A 9,890-nucleotide genomic window follows, 5' to 3' on the forward strand; every position below is an offset into this window, starting at 1 on the left:
TGTGGAGTCCAGTGTACCCCACAGAAGAAATGAATGTGTCACACCCATTGGCAGCAACATTAGAATAGCTGCTGATGGGCACAATTGAGAAAGGAAGGGGGGAAAACATTTGAATCCAGCACATATATGTAATTTGAATATGTAATTTGTACCTTCCTACTTTAAAATGTAATGGATGAACCTCACCCTGTGAGAACTATCTTCATGATCAAGAGATCTCATACGCAAGAAAAGCATGTGCTGGGATAGGGCTGTGGAGGGCGGCTGCTCGGGCACACACCCGTCAAGTTAAGGAGATTCAACTGAGGAAGCACAAGGGAACTGCAGGGAGACCACATATTTTCAGATGAACATGAGAGGGCGGAAGGCTGCCTAATACTGAAGCACCCTCAAACATCAAACCATATGCAACAACTAGTACAAGCATTCCTGGGGAAAGGTCTGCAGCAGACGGATTTGCATACGGTGATGTCATCCAAGCAATGGGCATAGTTGGCTGCAACCCTCGTCTGCATATGAAAAGAGAAAATGGTCACGCAGGGCATGGCGGCCTTTGTGGGGTTGCGCTTGGATGACCCCTAGATCGCTTTATACACCCCCATCAGTGTGGGGCTCATGTTGGCCATGCCCAAGCCCCTGAAGCATTCAAGCTGATTTCTTGCAGCAGCTGGACCCACTAACAGCTCCAGAGTTGCTCTACAAGACAAGTAAAAGGGTGTGAGCCCTGCAGCACCACCTGTAGTTTGCATACACACATATATAGGACAGCATCTCTTATATGCCCCAGGGGCAATAAAATAGTAGCCTTATCTAGGGTATCCGTCCATGCCGCTACAGAACTACACACCCAGGCCGACGCAATTGCCGGTCTGAGTAAGGTACCTGAATGTGTATAAATGGACTTCAGGGTAATCTCCTATTTGCGGTCAGCAGACTCTTTGAGGGTAGCTGTATCCTGGGACGGGAGGGCTACCTTCTTGGATAAGCGTGTTAATGCTTTGTCCACCCAAGGGGAGGATTCCCATCGTAACCTATCCGTTGATGGGAAAGGGGAATCCTTTTGGAAATCTGCAGGAGATTCCCAAGCTTTTTCACATAACTCGTTCAGCTCGTGTGAGGGGGGAAAGGTTACCTCAGGCTTCTTTCCCTTGTACATATGTACCCTCTTGTCAGGGACAGGGGGTTCCTCTGTGATGTGCAAAACATCTTTTATTGCCATAATCATATATCGAATGGATTTTGCCAATTTTGGCTGTAACTTTGCATCATCGTAATCGCCACTGGAGTCAGAATCCGTGTCGGTATCTGTGTCAACAATCTGGGATAGTGGGCGCTTATGAGACCCTGACAGTCCCTGCAACATAGGATCAGGCATGGGTTGAGTCCCTGACTGTCCCAAAGCTTCAGCCTTGTCTAATCTTTTGTACAATGAGTTTACACTAGCATTTAAAACATTCCACATATCCATCCAATCAGGTGTCAGCGGAGACACCACATTCATTTGCTCCCGCTCCTCTCTAATATAGCCTTCTTCCTCAGACATGTCGACACACGTGTACCGACACACCACACACACAGGGAATACTTTTTCTGAAGACAGTTTCCCCACAAGGCCCTTTGGAGAGACAGAGAGAGAGTATGCCAGCACACTCCCCAGCGCTATATAACCCAGGAATAACACAGTAACTTAATGTTTGTCCAGTAGCGCTGCTGTATGTAATTTGCGCCGAATTATGTGCCCCCCCTCTCTTTTCAACCCTCTTCTCTACCGTGGTATAAGCAGGGGAGAGTCCGGGGAGCTTCCTCTCAGCGGTGCTGTGGAGAAAAAATGGCGCTGGTGAGTGCTGAGGGAGAAGCCCCGCCCCCTCGGCGGCGGGCTTCTGTCCCGCTTAAACTGTAAAATTGGTGGGGGCTCATACATATATACAGTGCCCAGCTGTATATATGTTATTTTTTTGCCAAAAAGAGGTTTATATTGCTGCCCAGGGCGCCCCCCCTGCGCCCTGCACCCTTATAGTGACCGGAGTATGTGAGGTGTATGGGAGCAATGGCGCACAGCTGCAGTGCTGTACGCTACCTCAGTGAAGATCATGAACTCTGTGGAGCCCGTCTATCCCCATGGTCCTTACGGAGTCCCCAGCATCCTCTAGGCCGTTAGAGAAACTAGGATTTTAATACCTACCGGTAAATCCTTTTCTCTTAGTCTGTTGAGGATGCTGGGCACCCGTCCCAGTGTGTACTGTGTCTGCAGTTATTAAATGGCCCTTAACTCCAGAACATTTATGTGGAGACAACCTTCCTGACTTGACCATCTTCCTTGGACGTTTTCCCCCTGTGTGACTGCTCCCCAGCCTCGGAGGGTTGCATCTGTGGTCCCTAGGATCCAGTCCTGGATCCCGAACCATCGCCCCTCAAGGAGGTGAGAACTGTGCAGCCACCAATGGAGTGAGATTCTGGTCTTGGAAGACAGGATTATCCTCCGGTGCATGTGTAGGTGGGATCCGGACCAATTGTCCAACAGGTCCCACTGGAACACTCTGGCATGGAACCTGCCAAACTGAATGGCCTCGTAGGCCACAACCATCTTCCCCAGCAACTGAATGCATTGATGGATTAACACTCTTGCTGGTTTCAGAATTTGTTTGACCAGACTCTGGATCTCCATAGCCTTTCCACTGGAAGAAAACCTCTTCTGTGTCCAGTATGTGTTATGATTCCAGCACTCTGGTCAGAGAAGATCTTATGGCAAGGACCGGAGCACTGGAACGGAATGCTGGGGAAGGGAGCAGGACAGGAAAATAGCCCCTTGCGCCCTAACTCTGTTGTCTCACCCGTGTTGTCAGAAATCCCCTGCGAGACTATGGTTTCTTGAGCCCTTGGCAGCCGCGTTTGAAGGGCGGATCATGTCTGCCCAACTTCGATGCGCCCCGGTCTTAATGAGAGACAAAGGGAAACCCGAGACAGGGTGATAACAAGAGGCCCTCTAACTAAACAACCAGGCCAGGGGATAAGCAAACTCAAAACTATAATATGTGCGGAGAAACCGCCAGGAAAAAGGACAACCAAAATATCCACTTGTCCAATTCTCCTACCCGGCACCGCCGAGTACCAGAGAGGACTTGTGGAAGCGGAACCCTCCGCAAATGCTACAAACACAAAATATAAAAGGTAAAGTGGCTGAGCCGCAACACACGGCAGAGCCGCAACTCACGAACACCACTGGATATAAAACGGTGATCAGTCAGGACTCCAGGGAACCAAACGACCTCTTGGGATGAGATGACAACTCCCGAATACCGGACTTCTGCGGACTGGAATGACCGGATACAGCAGGACTGGAAACAGACTCTCAGCAAACAAAGGCAGCATGCAGGAAGCTATTACCGGCATCTGTGAGAAGCCCTGGGAGTGTATTTAACAAGGAGTCCTCCAATCAGCTGCTAATGGCTGATTAGAATAAATGCCGTGCAGCTGCCTTGCTGCACGGCCAGAGAGCAGGTGAATATCTTAATTTCCTAAAGCCTAGAAACGGGGAACGCGGTCCGCCAGTGGCGTCCCCGTTGCAAGGGTCCGTGCAGCTCAGCGCGCCCGGCGTCTAGCGTTGCTAGGGAGCCGGCGGCTGTACGTGCACGGCATCTCTAGTTGCTAGGCGCCGGGCCGCGCAGACCATCAAGCGGACCCCGGCGCCTAACAGTACCCCCCCCTTGAGGAGGGTTCAAGGAACCCCTAAAGCCAGGTTTCTGAGGAAATTCCCGAAAAAATGCCCTCTTGAGCCTCGGGGCATGAAGATCCTTATCCAGGACCCAAGACCTTTCCTCCGGACCATAGCCTTTCCAGTGAACCAGAAAATACAGCCGATCCCGGGACAATTTGGAATCGAGAACCTTCTCTACCATGAACTCCTGTTGTCCCTGTACATCCACTGGAGATCTACCCTGAGAGATCTTCCGAGGAAATCTACTGGAAGAAACGTATTGTTTCAACAGGGAACAATGAAACGTATTTCCAATCCTGAGAGATCTTGGTAAACGTAACCGAAAGGCAACTGGGTTGACTCTTTTAATAATAAGAAATGGCCCAATAAATTTGGGTCCCAGTCTAGCTGAGGATTGTCGAAGCCTGATGTTGCGAGTCGACAACCACACCCTATCTCCCACCTTAAAAGTGCAAGGACGTCGGAGCCTGTCAGAAAGTTTCTTCTCTCGAAAAGCCGCTTTTCTGAGAGCAAGGTGCACCTTTTTCCAAATGGCTCTGAGATGGGAGGTTAAGGTAAGCGAGGAGACTGAGGAATGATGAAAAAAAGAATTAGCTCTGGGGTGAAAACCAAAAACTGAAAAGAATGGAGACTCTTTAGTGGAGGAATGACAAGAATTATTGTAAGCAAATTCAGCCAACAGAAGAAACTCGGACCAATTATTCTGGAGTTTGGCTGAATACAAGCGCAAATATTGTTTCAATGATTGGTTAACTCGTTCGGTTTGCCCGTTGGATTGTGGGTGGTAACCGGATGTTAACGACAATTTCATCTTCAATGAGGCACAAAAACATTTCCAGAATTGTGCGATGAATTGTGGACCCCGATCAGAAACAATATCAGTAGGCAACCCATGAAGCCTGAATACATGGCGGAGAAACAAAACTGCCAACCCTTGGGCAGAAGGCAATCGGGGAAGAGCAATAAAATGAGCCATTTTACTAAAACGGTCCACTACCACCCATATGACTCGGAATCCGGCTGAAAGGGGAAGGTCAACCACAAAATCCATGGAAATATGAGACCACGGCCTGAGAGGAACATTTAAGGGCATAAGTTGCCCGATGGGCAAGGAACGGGGAACCTTATGCTGTGCACAAACCTGACATGAATAAACAAATTCCTTGACGTCTTTAGAAAGACCAGGCCACCATACTGAGCGAGAGACTAACTCCAATGTCTTAGAGACTCCTGGATGCCCTGAAACTTTGTTATCATGGAATTCCGTTAAAACAGTAACTCTCAAAAACTCAGGGACGTAAAGACGACCAGCAGGAGTAATTCTAGGAGCTTGGTGTTGAAGCTGTTTTAACTGGGTAAATAAATCTTGTGTGAGGCCCGCCCAGATGACCGAAGATGGAAGTATGGGGGTAACAGGATTGTTATTGTGAACCGGAAGAAAGCTATGTGACAGGGCATCAGCCTTAGTATTCTTGGAACCAGGCCTGAAAGTGATTATAAATTTGAAACGCGTAAAAAATAATGCCCAACGTGCCTGCCGGGCATTAAGCCGCTTAGCCGATTCAATGTATTGCAGGTTCTTATGGTCAGTCAATACCGAAATAGTATGTTTTGCTCCCTCCAGCCAATGCCTCCACTCCTCGAAAGCCCATTTTACCGCCAGTAACTCCCGATTACCAACGTCATAGTTGGATTCAGCGGAGGAGAATTTCCTGGACATAAAGGCACAAGGATGTAACTCCAGAGACTCCGGATCCTTTTGAGAAAGGATAGCCCCCACTCCAACCTCCGAGGCATCAACCTCCACCACAAAGGGCAATTCCGGATTAGGATGTCTGAGGACTGGAGCCGAGACAAAGTCTTGTTTCAAGGCCCGGAAGGACAACTCAGCTTCACGCGACCAGTTGGTAGGATCCGCTCCTTTCTTTGTCAGAGCTACAATGGGAGCAACCAGGTCAGAAAAAGAATGAATGAACCTCCTATAATAATTCGCAAACCCTAAAAAACGCTGAATTGCTTTTAAATTGGTGGGTTGCGCCCAACTAAGGATGGCCTGGAGTTTCTTTGGTTCCATGGAAAATCCCTGAGGGGAAATTATGTACCCTAAAAAAGATACTTCCGTGACATGAAACTCACACTTCTCCAGCTTGGCATATAAATGATTCTCACATAACTTTTGAAGAACCAGACGCACCTGGGTAACATGTTGTTCCATTGATTTAGAAAAAATCAGGATGTCGTCTAAGTAAACGACCACGAATTTCCCTAGGAAGTCACGGAGCACATCGTTAATGAGGTCTTGAAAAACTGCCGGAGCATTGGACAGGCCGAACGGCATCACCAGGTATTCGTAGTAACCCGACTGAGTACTGAAGGCCGTTTTCCACTCATCTCCAGATTTAATTCGGATGAGGTTGTACGCTCCTCTAAGGTCAATTTTAGAAAAAAATCACAGCAGAACGTAACTGATCAAAGAGTACAGAAATCAACGGCAAAGGATAGGTGTTTATAACTGAGATCTTATTCAGGGCTCTAAAATCAATGCAAGGTCTAAGCGAGCCATCCTTTTTCTCCACAAAGAAGAAGCCTGCACTTAAAGGAGATTTTGATGGTCTAATAAATCCTTTCTCAAGGCTCTCCTTTACATAATCATTCATAGCCGCAGTTTCTGGCCCGGATAATGCATATAATCTTCCCTTTGGCAATGCGGCACCAGGAATTAACTCAATAGCACAATCATAAGGCCGATGGGGAGGCAGAATGTCCGCATTGCCTTTGGAGAAAACATCAGCAAACTCCTGGTATTCCACCGGAATGAGTTCTGGAATGATAGCTGCTACTCTGACTGGAAACGTGATACATTCCTTATCACAAAAAGTACCCCAATGTGAAATCTCCCCCGACCGCCAATCAATGGTGGGATTATGAAAGGCCAGCCAAGGGTGACCCAGAACAACTGGAACTGCTGGGCAATGTGTAAGAAAGAACTCGATTTTCTCGGAATGTAGAGCTCCTACTGTAAGTAGTACAGGGGTTGTACGGAGAGAAATAATCCCATTAGACAGCGGACTCCCATCTAAGCCATGCATGGTGACACACCTACCCAAAGGTAACTGAGGAATGCCTAAGGCCTTAGCCCAAGTTAAATCCATAAAGTTTCCTGCAGCTCCACTGTCAACAAAAGCCGACACCGAAGAACTGAGGCTGCCAAAGGAAACTTTAACTGGGACTAAAAGGGAGTTATTCGAGGAGATAAGCTGCAGACCTAGGTGAACCCCCTCACAATTCACCTGGTCAAAGCATTTCCCGACTTGTTCGGACAATTACGAGCAAAATGTCCCTTACCCCCACAGTACAGACAAAGACCAGAATTTTGCCTTCTGGCTCTTTCTTCAGGAGACAGCCGGGAGAGACCCATCTGCATGGTCTCCTCTACGTCTTCAGGAATGGAATATACACACGGACTTGACCTTACAGGTGCTCCTTTTTCAGCCCTCCGCTCTCTGAGACGACGATCAATCTTAATAGAAAGCTCCATGAGTTTATCGAGAGTCTCAGGAGCGGGGTACTGAAGGAGACTGTCTTTTATAGACTCTGATAAGCCGAGGCGAAACTGACTGCGCAGGGCTGGGTCATTCCAGCCACAGTCGTTCGACCAACGGCGAAACTCCGTACAATAAACCTCTGCAGGATTTCTACCCTGTCTGAGAGCGCGCAACTGACTTTCAGCGGACGCCTCTCTATCAGGGTCATCATACAAGAGCCCTAAAGACTCAAAAAAAGCGTCAACTGACAACAATGCCGGATCCTCTGCTCTTAAACCAAATGCCCAGGTCTGAGGATCCCCCTGGAGCAAAGAAATAATAAACCCGACCCGCTGAGATTCAGTACCCGAGGAAGTCGGTCTTAAACGAAAATAAAGTTTACAGGATTCTTTAAAATTAAAAAACTCTTTTCTATCACCAGAAAAACGGTCAGGCAAATGCATCTTTGGTTCAGGGACTACCCTTGGGGAAGCTCGCAAAAGATCTTCCTGCGACTTCACCCGAAGAGAAAGATCCTGAACCATCTGAGTAAGTTCTTGAATCTGGCTGACTAAGAGCTGACCAGGATTTGGCCCTAAACCTGTTGGATTCATGAGGCCGATAAACTCTCACAAAACTGAATGAGAAAAAATTAAACCCCGTTTAATTTTAAGTTTTGGTATGGCCGGTAATAATGTTATGATTCCAGCACTCTGGTCAGAGAAGATCTTATGGCAAGGACTGGAGCACTGGAACGGAATGCTGGGGAAGGGAGCAGGACAGGAAAATAGCCCCTGGCGCCCTAACTCTGTTGTCTCACCCGTGTTGTCAGAAATCCCCTGCGAGACTATGGTTTCTTGAGCCCTTGGCAGCCGCGTTTGAAGGGCGGATTATGTCTGCCCAACTTCGATGCCCCCCGGTCTTAATGAGAGACAAAGGGAAACCCGAGACAGGGTGATAACAAGAGGCCCTCTAACTAAACAACCAGGCCAGGGGCTAAGCAAACTCAAAACTATAATATGTGCGGAGAAACCGCCAGGAAAAAGGACAACCAAAATATCCACTTGTCCAATTCTCCTACCCGGCACCGCCAAGTACCAGAGAGGACTTGTGGAAGCGGAACCCTCCACAAATGCTCCAAACACAAAATATAAAAGGTAAAGCGGCTGAGCCGCAACACACGGCAGAGCCGCAACTCACGAACACCACTGGATATAAAACGGTGATCAGTCAGGACTCCAGGGAACCAAACGACCTCTTGGGATGAGATGACAACTCCCGAATACCGGACTTCTGCGGACTGGAATGACCGGATACAGCAGGACTGGAAACAGACTCTCAGCAAACAAAGGCAGCATGCAGGAAGCTATTACCGGCGTCTGTGAGAAGCCCTGGGAGTGTATTTAACAAGGAGTCCTCCAATCAGCTGCTAAAGGCTGATTAGAATAAATGCCGTGCAGCTGCCTTGCTGCACGGCCAGAGAGCAGGTGAATATCTTAATTTCCTAAAGCCTAGCAACGGGGAACGCGGTCCGCCAGTGGCGTCCCCGTTGCTAGGGTCCGTGCGGCTCAGCGCGCCCGGCGTCTAGCGTTGCTAATGAGCCGGCGGCTGTACGTGCATGGCGTCTCTAGTTGCTAGGCGCCGGGCCGCGCAGACCATCAAGCGGACCCCGGCGCCTAACAGTATGACTCCCAAAAACAACAACCGCGTCATTGGGACCAACTGCGATTTTGGCAAGTTTAGGAGCCAACCATGTTGTTGAAGAACTGTCAGGGAGAGTGCAATGTTTTGCACCAACTGGTCCCTGGATCTCGCCTTTATGAGGAGATCATCCAAGTACGGGATAATTGTGACTCCTTGCTTGCGAAGGAGAACCATAATTTCCGCCATCACCCTGGTGAAAATCCTCGGAGCCGTGGACAGACCAAACGGCAATGTCTGAAATTGGTAATGACAATCCTGAATTGCAAACCTTAGGTAGCTTGAGGCAGTGGCTAAATGGGAACATGTAAGTAGGCATCCTTAATGTCTACCAAAACCATGAAATCTCCGTCCTCCGGACTGGAGATCACTGCCCTGAGAAATTCCATCTTGAAATTGAATTTCTTTAGGAAGAAATTGAGGGATTTCAGATTTAAGATTGGTCTGACTGAGCCGTCCGGCTTCGGGACCACGAAGAGGCTTGAATAAAAACCTTCTCCCTGCTGACTAAGGCCAATTTGAACAATCGGTGAGGGGGAACGTCTTGAAACCCCAGTTTGTACCCTTGGGACACTATTTGTAAAACCCACAAGTCCAGGTCCGAATGAATCCAGAACTGACTGAAGAGTTTTAGACGTGCCCCCACTAGTGTGGGCTCCTGCAAGAAAGCCCCAGTGTCATGCAGTGGATTTGGCAGAAGCAGAGGACAATCTCTGGTCCTGCGATCTTGAAGAGGCTACAGACCTCTTCCTTTTCCTTCCTCTACCTGCAAAGAAAGGGGAATCTTAACTTCTTGCATATCTATTGGGCCAAAATGACTGCGGTAGATAATGATGCGTCTTCATCCGTTGAGAGGGAACATAGGGCAAGAAGGTTGACTTACCATTGAAATGAGGATGCATCTTGCTGCCTTTCCAATGAAGCAAGTTTAATTTAGTAATAGGTGAAAA

This window comes from Pseudophryne corroboree, unplaced genomic scaffold (genome assembly GCF_028390025.1).
Source record: "Pseudophryne corroboree isolate aPseCor3 unplaced genomic scaffold, aPseCor3.hap2 scaffold_162, whole genome shotgun sequence".
Taxonomy (NCBI): Eukaryota; Metazoa; Chordata; class Amphibia; order Anura; family Myobatrachidae; genus Pseudophryne; species Pseudophryne corroboree.